This window comes from Felis catus, chromosome C2, assembly GCF_018350175.1.
Source record: "Felis catus isolate Fca126 chromosome C2, F.catus_Fca126_mat1.0, whole genome shotgun sequence".
NCBI classification, from domain to species: domain Eukaryota; kingdom Metazoa; phylum Chordata; class Mammalia; order Carnivora; family Felidae; genus Felis; species Felis catus.
In genome coordinates, this window is record NC_058376.1 from 140,640,222 (window position 1) to 140,656,599 (window position 16,378).

Sequence of the window (16,378 nt, forward strand, 5' to 3'; positions counted from 1 at the left end):
TGCAACCATTGCTTTATTTAGCCAAGATCTATCCAGCTCCTACTGTGTGCCAAGCACTGTTTAAGACGCTGGAGAATCAAGAGTTAATGAGGCAGTCAAGACTCTTTTCTCTTGGACTCTACATTCTAGACGGGTATTCAACAAGTACCAAATGAAATGACAATTCAGATTGCAAAGAAGACCAAGGGATGGGGGGGGGGGGGGTTGGGGAAGAAACTAAAAACAGTATGATGGTTCTGAGAAAGAATGAATCAAGTGGTCACAGAAGGGCTTTTTAAGAAGTTGACACGTAATCTTACACTAGAATGACAAGAAGGAGTTCAAGAAACCAATCACCTCACTCGGATTTCTACCAAAAGGATAAGCTTGCTAAAACAAACACACAAACACACAAACACCAAACTTGCAATCCCACGGGTGGCTCCACACATGCCATGCTTCAAACAACTTCAAAAATTCCAGGAAAGGATAGGAATCCACAACTCTCTCTTCTCTTCAGGAAATTTTAAGAAATTACCTTTGCCCAAAAGATGTTAGATTAAAAGGCAGTTGTCTTAATTCATCACTATGACAGAATAAAGAAGCGAAAAGGAGAGAGATGGAATGCTTATTCCTCTTATAAAGCCAGTTGGTCTATAAAACAACATTCCAATGTCAATAAAATTATGCCTTTGCATTATAATGCCAACAGGAATTGCTTCATTAAAAAAATAGTTCAATAGCTGTATTTAGTAGCACTTACTCTCACTAAAAAAGAAAAGCAAATCATATCTACTACCAGATGGTCCCACTTCCAATATATATATAACTTTGAAATTCATTAAAAATAAGATGTTGACGGTATCCATTTAACGTGCACAAATAATAAATGACTGTTCACCCATGTCTTCCCATATATTACCTTCAAAAAATCACTTACTATTCAATTTCTGTTAGACTCAATTAAAACCCTTAGCCAGCTGGCCTGAAAAGTCCTAAAAATAGCCACTGCTCAGAATACTTTTCATCAAAACACCTTTTTCTTTAATGTTTCCTAGTCTCTGACTAGTTTCAGAATAAGAAAGGTAAGCAGAAGTGAATTAGGGAGCAGATCAGTCACCAGTGAATATTCAGAATGAATCATGGAATATTTGAACTGAAATGCAATTTTTATTACTTTGTAATCTAGCACATGCTATATATTATTACAATGTAAATAAGCAGCATAAACTAGAACAAGGCCAAATAATGTAAAGATATTGCTCAACAGGTCTACGGGATCCAATGCTTTTACCATTATAAAAATTGCTGGGCTCTGACATCGATACACCATCCAAGGAATGCTTAGTTTTTGAACTTCAAAACTGGTCTTTAAAACTGCATCTCACTAGCACCTAAGACCAGTAACAGGCTACAAGGAAGACTTTGTTTCAAATTTATTTACTGATGATTAGGCACAGTGTTTCAATCTTCACAAAATCTGAACGTGTGTGGAGACGGGAGGGTGGAGAGTGTTCAACTTGTTTGTTCAGGTTCACTCTTTTTCTTTGCTTCGGCTTAGGAATTGTTATGCTTCTAGACTCTTTTTGTAAAATTTCCTATTTGGGGACAAGTATACACTTAACCTTTAATAAATTAAAAACAACAACAACGACAACAACATCCTATGTGCCCTCCCCTCCAACAAATCAGAAGGCTTAAGAATTAGCACTAATAATCCTACAATGGTCATTGGGAAATCCTCCTCCAAAATGACAACTGCAGCTAAGAAGGACGCGATCTACTAGGGTTAAAAAAAAAAAACAACAAAAAACAAAAAACAAAAAACAACTCCCCCAAATGAGTCCTCCTCGGAAGGGGGCTGGAGGCCCGGGGGAGGAGAGCGCAGCTGGCACAACTCCTGGTTACCAGAACCAACTCGAGGCGACCCAGAGGAAGATGCTGCGTCAAAAGAAGAGCGAGGCAAAGAAGCGCGCGACCCAGCAGGGAGGCGAAATCGCCACCGAGTCCCCGAGGAGGCGGGGAGAAGCCAAGCCGCCAGGCACCGGCCAAGGCGCACGCCAACATTCAAGATTATTCTCCCTTCCAAACCCCGGAGTTCCGGAGCAGGAGAAAAAGGGGGATGGGGGGCACCCACAGTCCCTTTAAACCGCCTCCCCGCCCCCCCTCCCCGGTGTCTGCCAACCTTTTCCGAACCCCCGTGTCACAGAACTTCCTCATCATGGAAACTTCCACTCGGTTCGGCGCTAAGGATGCCAAACTCCATTTCACAAGGAGCCTGTCAACAGCTGGGCTTGGGGGTTTGAGGAACAGAGCGGCTGCGATTGGAGGGGGCCCCCAGACACCCTGCTCCGCCACTGCCCACGCTGGGGCTCCCCGACTGCCGCCGCGCGGTGCCGGAGCACGAGGGGCACCTCCTCCCGGACCCGGGGTGCAGAAGCCCCGCGGAGGCAGGTAACACGGCGGCTGACACCCTCCACCCACGCCCGCCCGCGCGCCCGGCTTCGCCGCCCGCACCCCTCAGGTTCCCGCGACACCCCCGCCGCCAGCCGGCCCACCCTTCTGGACGGTCGGAACTGCCGCCCCCTCCCCCCCTCCCCCCCACGCCCCCGCCTCCGCGCGGTCCTCTCGCCAAATTACCAGTGCCCTCCAGACGGTTGGGTTGAGCGCCCCTGCCCGGGGAAGGCAGCCTGCGGGCGCTTGCCCCGAGCCCGGGGAACAGAAGGTCTCCTTTCCAAGCGCACTCACATTATTCATGCAAAGTTAATCCCCGCCGCGTCACGGCCGCCCGCCCGAGGATGTGCGCCTTCCTTGGCCAAGCCCCGCAGTCTCCACCCTCCTCCGCCCCCTCCTCCCGGCGGCGGGGTCCCGGGGAGCGCCGGCGACGGGACGTCGCGCGAGTCCTGCAAAATGTCAACTCCTTGGGCGAAGAGAGGCGGCCGCCGCCAGGGCCGCGCCGGCCCTCCCCGGCCACTCCACTTTTATAGGCGTAGGAAGCGAGTGTGGTCCGGGCACCGGAGTCCCCGCCTCTCCGGGCCCCCCTCGCACCCGGCCCGCCCCGGCCCGCTCCCGGGGCACTGCCTTACTCCGGGCCCGGGGCGCCCGCGCCGCGCCGCGTCCGCGAACCGGTGACCTGGTTTCCCCTCCAACCCTCGCGGCGGTCCTACTCGCGCGGCGGCGGCGGCCAAGAGCAAGCAAACCCGGCTCCGCCAGGGGCGCAGCGAGGAAATGGCCTCCCAGACGCTCGCGCCGCCGCCGCCGCCGCCGCCGCCGCCGCCCAGGGGCCGCCAGGATGGCACCCGACGCCCCCCGCCGGGCTCCGGGGGGGGGGGGACGCTCAGAAGTGTCCGCCGCTGGGCGCTCGCGGACCCCTACCCCGCAGCCCACGCGCGCACCGCCCCAGGCCGGCCGCCTCCGCACCTGCCTCCCCAGGTTCGGGCGCTCCCTCTCCTCCCAGTCCCGGCCGTGCCCTCCTCCCAGGGTGCCCTTCCCAGGGTGGCGATGTTGCGGCGGTTTAGGCGGCCGCGCGTCCACCCACCCGGCGGCTTGCGCACCGAGGTTCGGGTTTGGACGTCATTCCTCTGGTAGGCGAAGAGGAAGAAACGGGGGACGAGTGACAAGGAGGCGGGGGGACCTTCCAGAAGCACGGGCTTTTCTCTGCCCCGAAGGACCAGTGTGACCCCTGCCAGCGCGCTCCTCTCCCTTTTTCCAAACCACTTGTGGCGCGTGTCCGGCGGACAGAGCGCTCTGGCTCCTCCTGGGGCCTCCCACGGGCCGGGCTGTCTGGAGTTCCCTTCACATCACCCGGCCCCCGCCTCCCTGCTCCCGGCCCCCCCCCCATAATTTGGAAAATACCTGGCCTGCTTTTGAGGGAGACACCCCTCCGCATAATTATGCATATCCTGGGAGATGTGTGCAGAGTCGAGACACTCCACAGGTTCCAGAAGGGCTGCCCTATTAATTTGCCTTGGCCCTGGGTATGTACAAATAAAACCCGGAAGACAACAATAATGTATACTCTTGCCGCGTTCTGCCCCAGGCAAGTAAGAATTTCTGAACTAGCCCCCATGCTCCACCTCAAGTGTTGAAAGCCCAGGGTTCAGGTTAGGAGAAAATGAAGCGGGCAGCTGCATTCTGGGCTTGAAGAATGCTTGTAAAAATACGAAGTGCCCAAAATGCTAAAACGCAGTCGGTACGAAGGTATACTTGCAGCAAAACTATTCTGACGACAGGGTACAATTATTTTCTTACATTAAAAACAATCCCTACTTCATTATTCAATATATACGTTTATTCGTACAACAATGGGATAGAGCTATGACGGTCTGTATCCTCAACTGTCTGAACAACGTATAGATGATTTATTGCAGAGCTTTCCAGATTTCCAGCCGGTGACGTGTGATTTAATTCCAGCTTCTTGCGAGCATCCCACGGAAGAGGGCGAGGAGCCACCACTCTGGCTAGCCACAACTGTCCAGAAATTCGGGAACTGTTGCCTGCGCCTGGACGCACGGTGTTTCAGGTGCTTCCAGAGAGAAAGTCGCAGACCCCAAGGCTCCCTGGCGAGAGGGAGGGGCCTCCCCGTCAGAATCCACGGACCTTAAATCCCCTCGGTTCTTGGCGATAAATCCTTGCTGTAGTTTATTTTTCACTCGTGATAAGGCTATATACCATAGGCTTTGCAGGTTTTGTAGCTGCGTAGAAGTTGTTCTCCCTTGCAGGGAAGTTCCTGGGCTCTGCTCCAATGCTGCCCCGGGATGTTTTGGTTGCTTTGGAGGAAAGCTGTGGAGTCTGCACCGTTTGTTCCAAATAGGCGGCCCCCTGGTGGCTAACTGTGGGTGAAAAATCAGGCCACTGAGGAAAAAGCTTGGCTTTGACAGGCCACTACAGTTGACAGCCGGGTCTGCGCAGGGGCTATTGAGACATGCGAACGACTTTGTAATGGGGGGGGGGGGGGGGGAGGGGTGGAGTGGGCGGGGCATGATGCGAGTCTTCCTTCACAAAGGTGAATAATAGGCCCTGAAGCCTAATGGGACTTTGAATTTTTTTTCCTCTTCCTGAGTGTAACTTGGAGCTAGATTCCATCTTAAGAAGGAAAACATCACACGGAGAATGAAGTATAACAAACACTGTTGCTCCCCTTTGTTCAAATGGCTTTGCTTTTCTGATCTCATTTGGCCTGGAAACTTTTGAAATAAAAAGTAAATTACAACATTAAATAAATAACATGGCATTATTCAAACAACTCCTGAGACTATGATTGTAACAATGTTATATGACAATGGGAGAAGGCAATTTTAGTGCAACGTTATTGAAACAACATGAATGATGAAGGATTCCATGAATTGGCCCTCTGAGGGCCGACTCCATGATGGCAAACAAGGATTGCTCTTATGTTTCACAAAGGGGCCAATGGAGCAATAGTTTTATGGGGACCTGACTGAAGGCAAAAATAATATTCAAACTTTAGACCATATGGCCCCTGTTCCAGTCTAGCTGATTTGAGGGGTCACATCAAACCTGTTTTCACAACCCATGCTCACATGCCACTGATAGACAACCTCATTACAAGGATCGACAAATTTCAAGTTGCTGCCTTGGTTCAAGGAAGCCATTCATTCATATATTCATTCATTTATTCATTCATTCATTCATTCATTCATTCATTCATTCATTCATCCACCGCTGGGGTAAGAAGATAAATGAAGTGTAAAGTCAACAGAACTGGGATTACACTGAAGCCACTGAGGCCAGTGGTGCAAATACAGGGTCTGAGCCTGTCTTTATTTAAAGTATTGATGTATTGTTCATCATGGATGATTGTTACATTAATTTTTATCTTAAAAGTATTACATTAAAACATAGTTTCTCTTTATTACAGTTTTTGATGCCCCTTAAATTTTGCACTCAAGGAAAGTGCCTCACATGCCTCACCCAAGCCCTCATCCTTCTGTGCCTTCAATAATACCAAAGTCTAATCAGAAAAGTAAAATTCAAATAGACTTGCTCAGGGTCAAAGATAATTAATATATGGTAAGGAACTTTAGGTCAGGGAGTTAGACATGGCAGGGAGTTGTGAGAGAAGGGGAAAAAATCAAGGGAGATGCCACTGGATGAAGTTGAACCAGTCCATCAAGGATGGACTCGATTTTACTACTCTGGGAGTATTGGAACCAGAGGAAGTGCTATTCCAGGGACTAGGACCACTAATGTTCTTTCTTTCATTCAAAAACTCCTTCTCAAGGTGGTTGTACAGCCAAATGACCCAGCCCTGGAGATTCTCATTCTGTTTATTGTTAGTTCCTGGAATTTATTTTGCCTATGAGGCCGCATTGATTCTGGTCCATGGCTAGACAGGTAAGAATGCCAAGCCTGTCCCTGCCCTTCAGGAAAGACAGACTATTGGGGAAGATGACATGTTCAAAATTAACTCTACTTTAAGAGTGCAATGAGAAATACATAAATGTAACTTTCTAGGTGATTGCTGGTGAGGAGGCCGTGGTAGCCCAGGAATTGGTGATGGTGGTGACGGTGGTGAGATAGCACTTCCCGAGGAAGATGACCAGGTGGAGCTTGTGGGAGAAGTCATAGAGAGGGAAAGACACAGCTGCTACCATATTTGCAAGGCTTAGTACAAAATGAAAATGTGGGGCCCTTTATTCAAAAAGCAGGGAAAAAAAGCACCATTACAGGTAGAAAATATAAAGCTATCTCCTTTCTTCCACATTCTCTTCTTGGAATTGTCATGGTATTTTTTATTTGCTATTTAACATCATTCTAAGTAAAGAAAATAAGCCTTTTAAATTATTAGCACAAATTTCACTGTTCATCTTTATATTATGCCATGGTAGTTTTAAATGCAAATGTAAGAGCATTTAACTCATATGTGAAATCAACCGAATTACACAATTTGTATTTTGTAGCTAGTTCATGTATTTTGTAGTTTGTATATGCGTATGTGTTTTGTTCTTATCAGAACAGTGGAAATACAGCACAAACTAGCTCAACTGTTTTTATATTACTTCTTGATATGTGCCCATTCTGCCAACATTCTATCTTAGACTTACATACCGTTGAGTAAGGAAGAACTCAAAGGAAAAGGAACTATGGGTTGCCCTTTCCTTCCGTGTCATCATTTTCAGAGTAAATGGTTAGATAATACAGGGATGTAAAATGAGTAAGAAAGGACATGATAAAGTTTCTTGTTGTTACTTTCTTTCTACTTTCAAAGCAAGAATGGAATGGAATAGAATGGAGTGAGATGGAGTGGAATGGAATGCATGGCCTCTTGGGGTTGTCAGTGCTCCCACTTAGTCATAGATGTAACATGCTTCTCTTATACTCCATTTGAGTTTTGCTGACCTCTCACACATTGCGGGACTGTTGGACTTCTGTGCTCATGGGGCATCAAGTATGTTATATATAAGTGTTGGTTCACAAGATCCATGTGAATCTGAATCTGAATCCCAAGTGTAATCTGAAACTGGTCCCCAGGGAGAGACCAAAGAAAGAGTCAGGCCATTCCAGGTTGGTAGGTGGTAGATTAATGAGCAAGGGAACTCACATGTAACACTGGTCTTGGGCAGCTGCAAGATAAGTAGTCTCCACACCCACCTGCCAAATCTTAAATGTTTATATAGAGGCCTTGATGCTATTCAGTCACCTATACCATCCAGAAGGTCTCAACACCAACCCCTCTCTCAAGGATGTGTCCTTGGGGTAGCTTCTAGGAACAGGGAAGGCAAGTGGAACCCATATTCCAAGGATAAGGGAGAGGGTGAGGAGACTCTAATCGCCTGGGTCCAGCTCATAGATCAACAGGTGGTCGCATCCTCTCAGTGACCTCCCCCAACAGTAAGTGGAGCAGCAAAGAACAGCAATGGACATATATATTGTGTGTTTCTCCTCTGTTCATTATTTCTAGGCATTGTCCTAAATACTGCACAATTTTAAGAAATCCTGTAAGAACTTTATGACCAGATGGGGAAGCTAAAACATAGGAAGATCAAATAATTTGCTCAAGCTCAGGCCCAGGCATTGATGGCAGAGGCTGTGCTTGCTCTTAACTAGCCCATCAGTCTACCATTATGTAGGAGAGGGAGTCATGGGGTAGTCACAAGGAGATGGAAAATATGAGCATGTCTGGGAGTCATGGGACATGTCCCTAACTCCTTAAGAAACTGCTATTCACTGGGAGGACCAGAAAAGGCCTGAGTAAAACAAGTATGTCACTAGCTTGAAACTTTAAAAATTACCTAACTACATTCTCTTTGTTTCCCAGCTGGAGGTAGAAGATGCTGAGGCCTCTGGGCAGGGACTAGTAAGCCACAAGCTAGAAGGAGTCTGAGTCCCTTCATCACCATATGGAAAAGAATGAGCACACTCATTTTCAAATGTTACCGTGATTGAGCAATCAACTTCTGGCATGTTAAGTCATTGAAATGTGCAAGTTTATTTGTTGTGGTAGTTACTGTTATCCCAGTATACCCATCAGCCAAACCAAACTCCACCAAAGGATATTTTTTTTCTTTAAATAGATACAGTTAAATAATAAAATAGGCCTAGGTACATCAACATGGATATGTGTTATGGATATAGCTCCATAACAAAAGGCTATGTTAAAAAAGAAGTTGAGAGCAATAATTTTTAAATTCAAGTGTAATTTATTTACAGTAAAATAGGCAAATCCTAAGCATTTAATTTGATTAATTTTTACATTTTTATACCTACGTGTAATGACCACCCAGAACAAGGTAGACATTTCCAGCAACCTAGAAAGTTTATCTGTACCTCTTCTTTGTTGATAACCACTCCCTTTCTAGAGGTAAATGATATTTTTACTTCTCTCATCATTTATTAGCTTTACCAGCTCTTGAACTTCATATAAATAGAATCACACAGTGTGTTCTCCTTTCTATCTGGTTTCTTTTACTCACTGCTGTGTTTTTGAGATAAAGTCACATTATTGTGTGGATTAGAAAGTTGTTCTATTTTTAATTTCTATTTGATATTTAATCATACAAATACACTACAATGTGTCTATTCCTTCTCCAACTAACAGATATTTGGGTTATTTCCAGTTTGGGGCTATTACAAATAAAACAGTTTTGAAAATTCTTAATTCTTTTTGTGGATTCATGCATTCATATCTCCTGGGCATATACTAAGGAGTGGAAGTACTGTTCATATATTATTTCTTAATCATTCTACTAAAGCTCTCTGAGGTACTAGTATAATTATAAGAAAGTAGAAGTTGAGCAATTAGCATTTCCGTTCATTCTTACAATTACCCCAAATAAAATATTCAACAACATTATGTGGAGTCTAACTTGAATGAATAAATATTACCCAACATCGTAAGTATGGAAATCTTCAAATAATCCATGTTCAGATCTATGATTGCCTTATGCAGCAATTACGAGTTTTCCTAGCAACCACAAATTATTTCCTATGAACTAAGCCACAAATGAAAAGCCTATGCAAAAATGAAGGTGCTGATGAATTACAGTGCATCCGGAAAAAGATGAATGGAGAAAAGGAATTTAAGAATACAAAAACACTTATAAATTCAATCTTAATTTTCAGCTCTCTGAAAGGTAGGTTTGAGGTGAGGTGAATAATAGCTAATTGGACTGTAATAACCCGCGTTATTGTGAGCACACAAAGTATAGCACGTTGCCAAACTCTTTGTCAATCACGGAAGAAATCTAGTGATTTGTGACACACCTCCCCAAAACATATTGATTAAGTGTACTTCCTTTTTTTTGAGTTATGTTTATATGCATCAAAAGTGGAAATTTAATTTTTAAAAATTCTGTGAAAATATCCTTTCTGTTTAGAAAGGGAATAAAGGTGGATCTCGCTCATTTTCATGGAAAGAATTCTAATTTGTCTAGATACAATAACACATAATATGATGCTGATGATTATGGGCTATTTTCAGATCCTTAAAAACCCTGAATGAGTCAGATCTGGAGTGATAGTCATAACTTCAAATTCACTTATTTTTGTCAGCTTAAATGAGATTCTCAATTTGAGGGCAGTATCAGTTTACTGTCACTTTCTATTTTTGCGTATTATGGTTCTCTTTTACAATAAACTTGCCTCGTCCTAAGTTTACAAAGCACTACATAAAATATTGCTCACAGTGCCCCTTCAGATGCAACTGCAGAATGTAATTTGAACTTCCATAAATGATACATCTGGGGCAAACAATCAAATTTAGAACCGGCAGATAAAACAAGGTTTTATTATGGTTTGTGAGTTTCCATTTATGCAGATTTAGAGAAAACCTTCCACTGTGGTTCATATTAAACAATGGGCTGGTTAAGGATTTCAGCTTTGTGTCTTTGTGTCTTTGCTAATCATTTTGTGTGTGTCACCTATCTTCTCTACACCTCAGTTTCCTCATCTGTAAAAATATCATCTATTTCTTTTTTCTTCTCTCAATGTAGCAAATTACACATTGATATTTTGATGTTAAAATAATCTTGCATTCCCATAGCAAATTCAATTTGGTACATATATATATACACATACATGGATATATGTGTGTGTATATATATATATATATATATATATATATATATATATATATATTTAAGTTTATTTATTTATTTTGAGAGACAGTGGGAGAAAGAGGATCCCAAGTAGGCTCCATGGAGCTCCCTGAACCAAAATCAAGAGTTGGTCACTTAACCTACTGAGCCACCCTGGCAGCCCCGATCCTATTTTAGTCTTTTTTATATATTGGTGGATTCTGTTAGCTAAGTCTAAGTCTAGAGTTTTTGTATTTAGGTAGTGGATGAGATTGGCCTGTGATTTTCCTTTCTCATTCTGTTAATTTGTGCTATCAAGGTTTTACTACATCATAGAAAGAATTGTTGAACGTTATTTCCTTTCTATTTTCTGGGGTAGATGTTATTTATTCCTTAAATGTTTGGTAACGTTTTCTGGTATAAATACAGATATCTAGGGACTAGAGTGGTTTTTTGTTTTGTTTTCTGTTTGTTGTTGTTGTTGTTGTTGTATATGTGTCTGTGTGTGTTTGAGAGTCATTTAATTATAGATTCATTTTAATGGTTATAGGATTAATCAGGTTTTTTATTTCATTTTTTTTAGTTTTTGACAAAATGTAATTTTCTAGGGATTTTTTCCATTTCATCTGACTTTTCCAACTTATTAGCATAAAAGTCATTATTAATATCATTCTATCTTTTTTGGGGACACCTAGGTGGCTCAGTCAGTTAAGTGTCCGACTTCGGCTCAGGTCATGATCTCATGGTTTGTGAGATCGAGCCCTGCATCGGGCTATTACTGATGGATCAGAGCCTGGAGACTGCTTTGGATTCTGTTGTCTCCCTCCCTGCCCTCCCCCTTCTCACACTTTCTCTCTCTCTCTCCCTCCCTCTCTCTCTCTCTCTCTCAAAAATAAATAAACATTTAAACAAATTTTTTCAAAAGACGCCTGATAAAAGACTGCTAGTCAAAATATACAAAGAATGCTTAAAAGTCAACCATAAGAAAACAAACAACCCAACTGAAAAATGAGGGGCGCCTGAGTGGCTCAGCTGGTTTTGGCTCAGGTCATGATCTCATGATGTGTGAGTTTGAGCCCCCACATCTGGCTCTATGCTGACAGTGCAGAGCCTGCTTGGATTCTCTCTCTCCCTCTCTATCTGCCCCTCCCCCATGTGTGCCTGTGATTTCTCAAAATAAATAAATAAGCTTAAAAGAAAAGAACTAAGAAGAAAAATGAGCCAAAGACCTTAACAGACACCTCAATGAAGAAGATACACGGATGATATGTAAACATATGAAAAGATCCTTCTGGTCTCATGTCATCAAGGAAATGCAAATTAAAACAATAAGATACTACTACATACCTATTAGAATGGTCAAAATCCAGAACAGTAACAACACCAAATGCTGGCCAGGATACAGAGCAAAAGGAACTTTCGTTCACCTACCAATAGGAACACAAAATGGGACAGCCTCTTTGGAAGCCAGTTGGGCAGTTTTTTTATAAAACTACACACAAACTTATCATATGATCCAGCTATCATGCCCCTTGGTATTTATGCAAAGGAGTTGAACACTTACGTCACACAAAACCTGCACTTGTTCATAGCAGCTTTTTTGGTAATTGCCAAAACTTGTAAGTAACCAAGATGTCCTTCACTGAGTGAAAGTATAAAAAACTAGCACCACCAGACAATAGAATGTTATTCAACACTAAAAAGAAGTAAGCTATCAAGCCATAAAAAGGCATGGGGAAGTCTTAATGCATATTACTAAGTGAAAGAAGCCCATCTGAAAAGGCTACATACTTTATGACTCCAACTCTGTGGCATTCTGGAAAAGGCAAAACTATGGAGACAGTGAAAAAGATCAATGGTTGCTGGCAGGTGGGTTGGGGCAGAGATGAAGACACCAATGATTTTTACACTTTTTAGACTTGTTTTGTGTTTTTACCATTTTTTTTTGAGAAATAATTGAATATATCTCTATATAAGTTTAAGGTTTACAGCATGATATTCTGATTTACATATCTCGTGAAATGATTACCACAATACCCTTTATAATGATGAATACATGTCATTAGACATTTGTCCAAATCTACAGAATGTACACAGCCAAGAGTGAACCATAATGTAAACTATAGACTCTGAGTGATAATGATGTGTCAGTGTAAGTTTATGAACGGTAACAAATGTATCACTCTGGGGGGGGGGTGTGTTTTGATAGTGAGAGAGACTGTGTGCATATGTGAGGACAGGAGGTATAGGGGAAATGTCTGCCTCCTTCCCTGAATTTGTCTGTGAAGGTAAAACTGATATAAAACAATAAACTCTGAAACAAATTATGAAGAAGAAAAAGAAGGAGGGGGAGGAAGAGGAAGGAGAAGGAGAAGGAAAACAAGAAAAAAGGTGGTCCTCATATGAGGACATTGGTTGTTTGAGTTTTTAAAATAATTTTTTAATGTTTATTTATTTTTAAAGTCTAGATTGTCTGATATAAGTATGGGTACTCCGGCTTTCTTTTTTGACCATTAGCATGATAGATGCTTCACCATCCCCTTATTTTCAATCCGAAGGTGTCTTTAGGTCTAAAGTGGGTCTCTTGTAAACAGCATATAGATGGATCTTGTTTTCTTATCCATTCTATTACCCTATGTCTTTTGATTGGAGCACTGAGTCCATTGACGTTTAGAGTGAGTACTGAAAGATATGAATTTATTACCATTATGATATTTGTCAAGTTGGAGTTTCTGGTGGCGTTCTCTGGTCCTTTCTAATCTTTGTTGCTTTATATATATATATATATATATATATATATATATATATATATATATATATATAATCTTTTCTCTCCTCAGAGAGTCCTCCTTAAAATTTCTTGCAGGGCTGGTTTAGTGGTCACAAACTCCTTTAATTTTTGTTTGGGAAAGTTTTAATCTCTCCTTCTATTTTGAGTGACAGCCTTGCTGGATAAAGAATTCTTGGCTGCATATTTTTCTGATTCAGCACATTGAATATATCCTGCCACTCCTTTCTGGCCTGCCAAGTTTCTGTGGATAGGTCTGTTGCAAACCTGATCTGTCTTCCCTTGTAGGTTAGGGACTTTTTTTCCCTTGCTGCTTTCGTGATTCTCTCCTTGCCTGAGTATTTTGTGAATTTGACTACGATGTGCCTTGTTGATGGTCAGTTTTTGTTGAATCTAATGGGGGTCCTCTGTGCTTCCTGGAGTTTGATGTCTGTGTCTTTCCCCAGGTTAGGAAAATTTTCTGTTATGATTTGCTCACATAACCCTTCTACCCCTATGTCTTTCTCTTCCTCTTCTGGGACCCCTATGATTCTGATGTTGTTCCTTTTTAATGAGCCACTGATTTCTCTAATTCTTAAATCGTGCTCTTTTGCCTTAATCTCTCTCTTTTTTTCCTGCTTCATTATTCTCTATAAGTTTGTCATCTATATTGCTGATTCTCTGTTCTGCCTCATCATCCTTGTCGCCGCTGCATCCATCTGTGATTGCAGCTTAGTTATCACATTTTAAATTTCATTCTGGCTATTTTTTACTTCTTTTATCTCTGCAGACAGGGATTCTAAACTATTTTTGACTCCAGCTAGTATTCTTATTATCATGATTCTAAATTCTGGTTCAGACATCCTGCTTGTATCTGTGTTGGTTAAATCTCTGGCTGTCGTTTCTTCGTGCTCTTTCTTTGGGGGCGAATTCCTTCATTTTGTCATTTTGAAGGGAGAAAAGGAATTAATGAGGTAAAAATTAAAATTTTAAAAATATTACAATTTAAAACAAATTAAAATTAAAATATCACATACACACAAAAAAAATCAAATAAATGATGCCAGATCCTAGGTGTATTTTGGTCTGGGTGTTGAAAATGGTTTGACGGATGAGAGAAAAAAAAAGGGGGGAAGAAAAAAAAGGGAAATCATTTGAGAATTTGAAAAAATGAATACACTGAAGTAGACTAAAATGAGATAATGGGAATAAAATAGAATTTGAAAAAATTTATACAAAAGTAAAGAATATAGTAGCAAAAAATTAAAGAAAAATATTTTTAATAAAAATTAAAAATAAAAATGAATTTTTTCTCTTTATTCAAAAAAAAGAAAAGAAATGAAAAAGAGAAAAAGAGAGAGAAAAAAAGAAAGGAAACAGTTTGAAAATTTGAAAAAGTGAATACACTGTAGTAGACTAAAATAAAACGATGGACGTAAAATAGAATTTGAAAAAATTTACATAAAAGCAAAAAATATAGTAAAAAAATTAAAAAATATATTTTTAATAGAAATTGAAAGCAAAAATGAAGTTTTTCTCTTTCTGCATTCAATAAAAAGAAAAGAAATGAAAGAGAGAAAAAAGAAAAGGAAAGCATTTGAAAATTTGAAAAAGTGAATACACTGAAGAAGACTAAAATAGAACTTGAAAAAAATTACACAAAAGAAAAAAATATAGTAAAAAATTAAAGAAAAATATTTTTAATAAAAATTGAAAATAAAAATGAATTTTTTCTCTTTCTGTATTCGAGAAAAAGAAAAGAATTGTAAAAGAGGAAAAGAAAAGAGAAAAAAAAGAAAGAAAATTGAATAGATGAACCTGCTAACAGATTGAAGTAGGACTGAAATTGCTTCATTTTCTCCTAGAAGTCAGACTATGAAGCGCTTTATAATCCATAAACTAAGCAGGGGTGAGACTGTCTTCTTGAAGAGCGAGGTTGGCCCAGTTGGGCGGGGCTCAGTGTAATGGCTCTGAGCTCCACTAGATGGCGCTGCTGGCCTACTGGGGCGGAGCGTTGCGGTGCTAGTAGGTGTGTATGCGCATGCGCGGGAGCGGTTAAAATGGCGTCACCCAGCCACCCAGGCTGTTCTCCTGGGTCAGCAATCACGCACCCTTCCTCTGTCTTCAGCTTTCGTCCACTCCCCGCTCTTTCACTCTCCGTGACCAGGCCCCAGGCAGCACCTCTCTCCCGAGTTTTGTGTCAGATGCGGCTGTTTTCCCCAGCCCCTTGCTTCCGAAGGATTGCGGCTTCGACCCGTTCCACCCCTCTGCGGGAGGGTCTCACCGAGCAGTGGCCGAATGAGCAAGGGCCGAATGCCGGCTGCACCCGGGAACGCTTGCTGGACCCTGCTGCTGTCGGTGCCCTGAGACTGTGGCCAGGTGCCACCGGCCCCAGAAAAAGTTCACGAGACAGTGTAGCAGCAGGGATTATGGAAAATCACAACACACCTCTGGTGCCAGGCTTCACCCTTAATGACCTTGTTCCAGCACCAGCGAATGTGGCCGCCTTCTGGGGTCTGCCGGGACCAGGTGGCTTCAACAGTCTCTACCAAATGTCCTTCCAGCAGTGGAACCGCTTTTCCCCGTGTGGCCCGAGAACCTCCCGGACCCCACTCTGCTCCTGGGGATTCGCCCTTCCCACCAGAGCACCGGCAGGTATGGAGCTGCAGAGTTGCAGCCTTTTCGCTCCCCTGGTTTACAGTCTTAATAGAATTAAACCCTCTCCTTTCTCCCTTTTTAGTTTAGTCCCTGCGGCTCTTTCCAATTTTCCACTTTCTCTCCAGCTGCTTTTGGGGAGGGGTGCTATTCCTGTATTCACCCCTCCGTCTCCATCCTCTCTCCACCTGCAAAAGCACCTCCCTTCCCGTGGCTTCTCGCTCCCCAAGTTCACCTCTCCGTGCCGCCTACCTGCTGAATTCTGTGGTTCAGGTTGTGCAGATTGTTGTGTTAATCCTCCAATCGGTTTTCTAGGTGTGCAGGATGGTTTAGTGTTGGTCTGGCTTTTAGGGAAGTTCTTGGGACCACATGCTGTGGAGGTATTGTAGGTCGAAGGTTCCTCATTACCTGAGCGCGATGCCCGCTACAGCCTCCGGTG

The 16,378-nt window shown here is 42.7% G+C and overlaps 1 protein-coding gene across 7 annotated transcripts in view; it reads right to left on the reverse strand.

The window, feature by feature from the left end:
• The window catches only part of THRB (thyroid hormone receptor beta), a 391,572-nt gene extending 387,587 nt beyond the window's left edge, over positions 1 to 3,985 (reverse strand). For 2 of the 7 annotated variants that reach the window (XM_023260613.2, XM_023260614.2), the window contains exon 1: positions 2,620 to 3,035. The gene's annotated coding sequence lies outside the window, so the exon portion shown is untranslated. Of the gene's footprint in view, positions 1 to 2,619; positions 3,038 to 3,065; positions 3,191 to 3,834 lie in introns of those variants that run through there. The other 5 variants (XM_045037689.1, XM_023260616.2, XM_023260619.2 and 2 more) reach the window with 5 other exon arrangements.
• Positions 3,986 to 16,378: the final 12,393 nt, after the last annotated feature.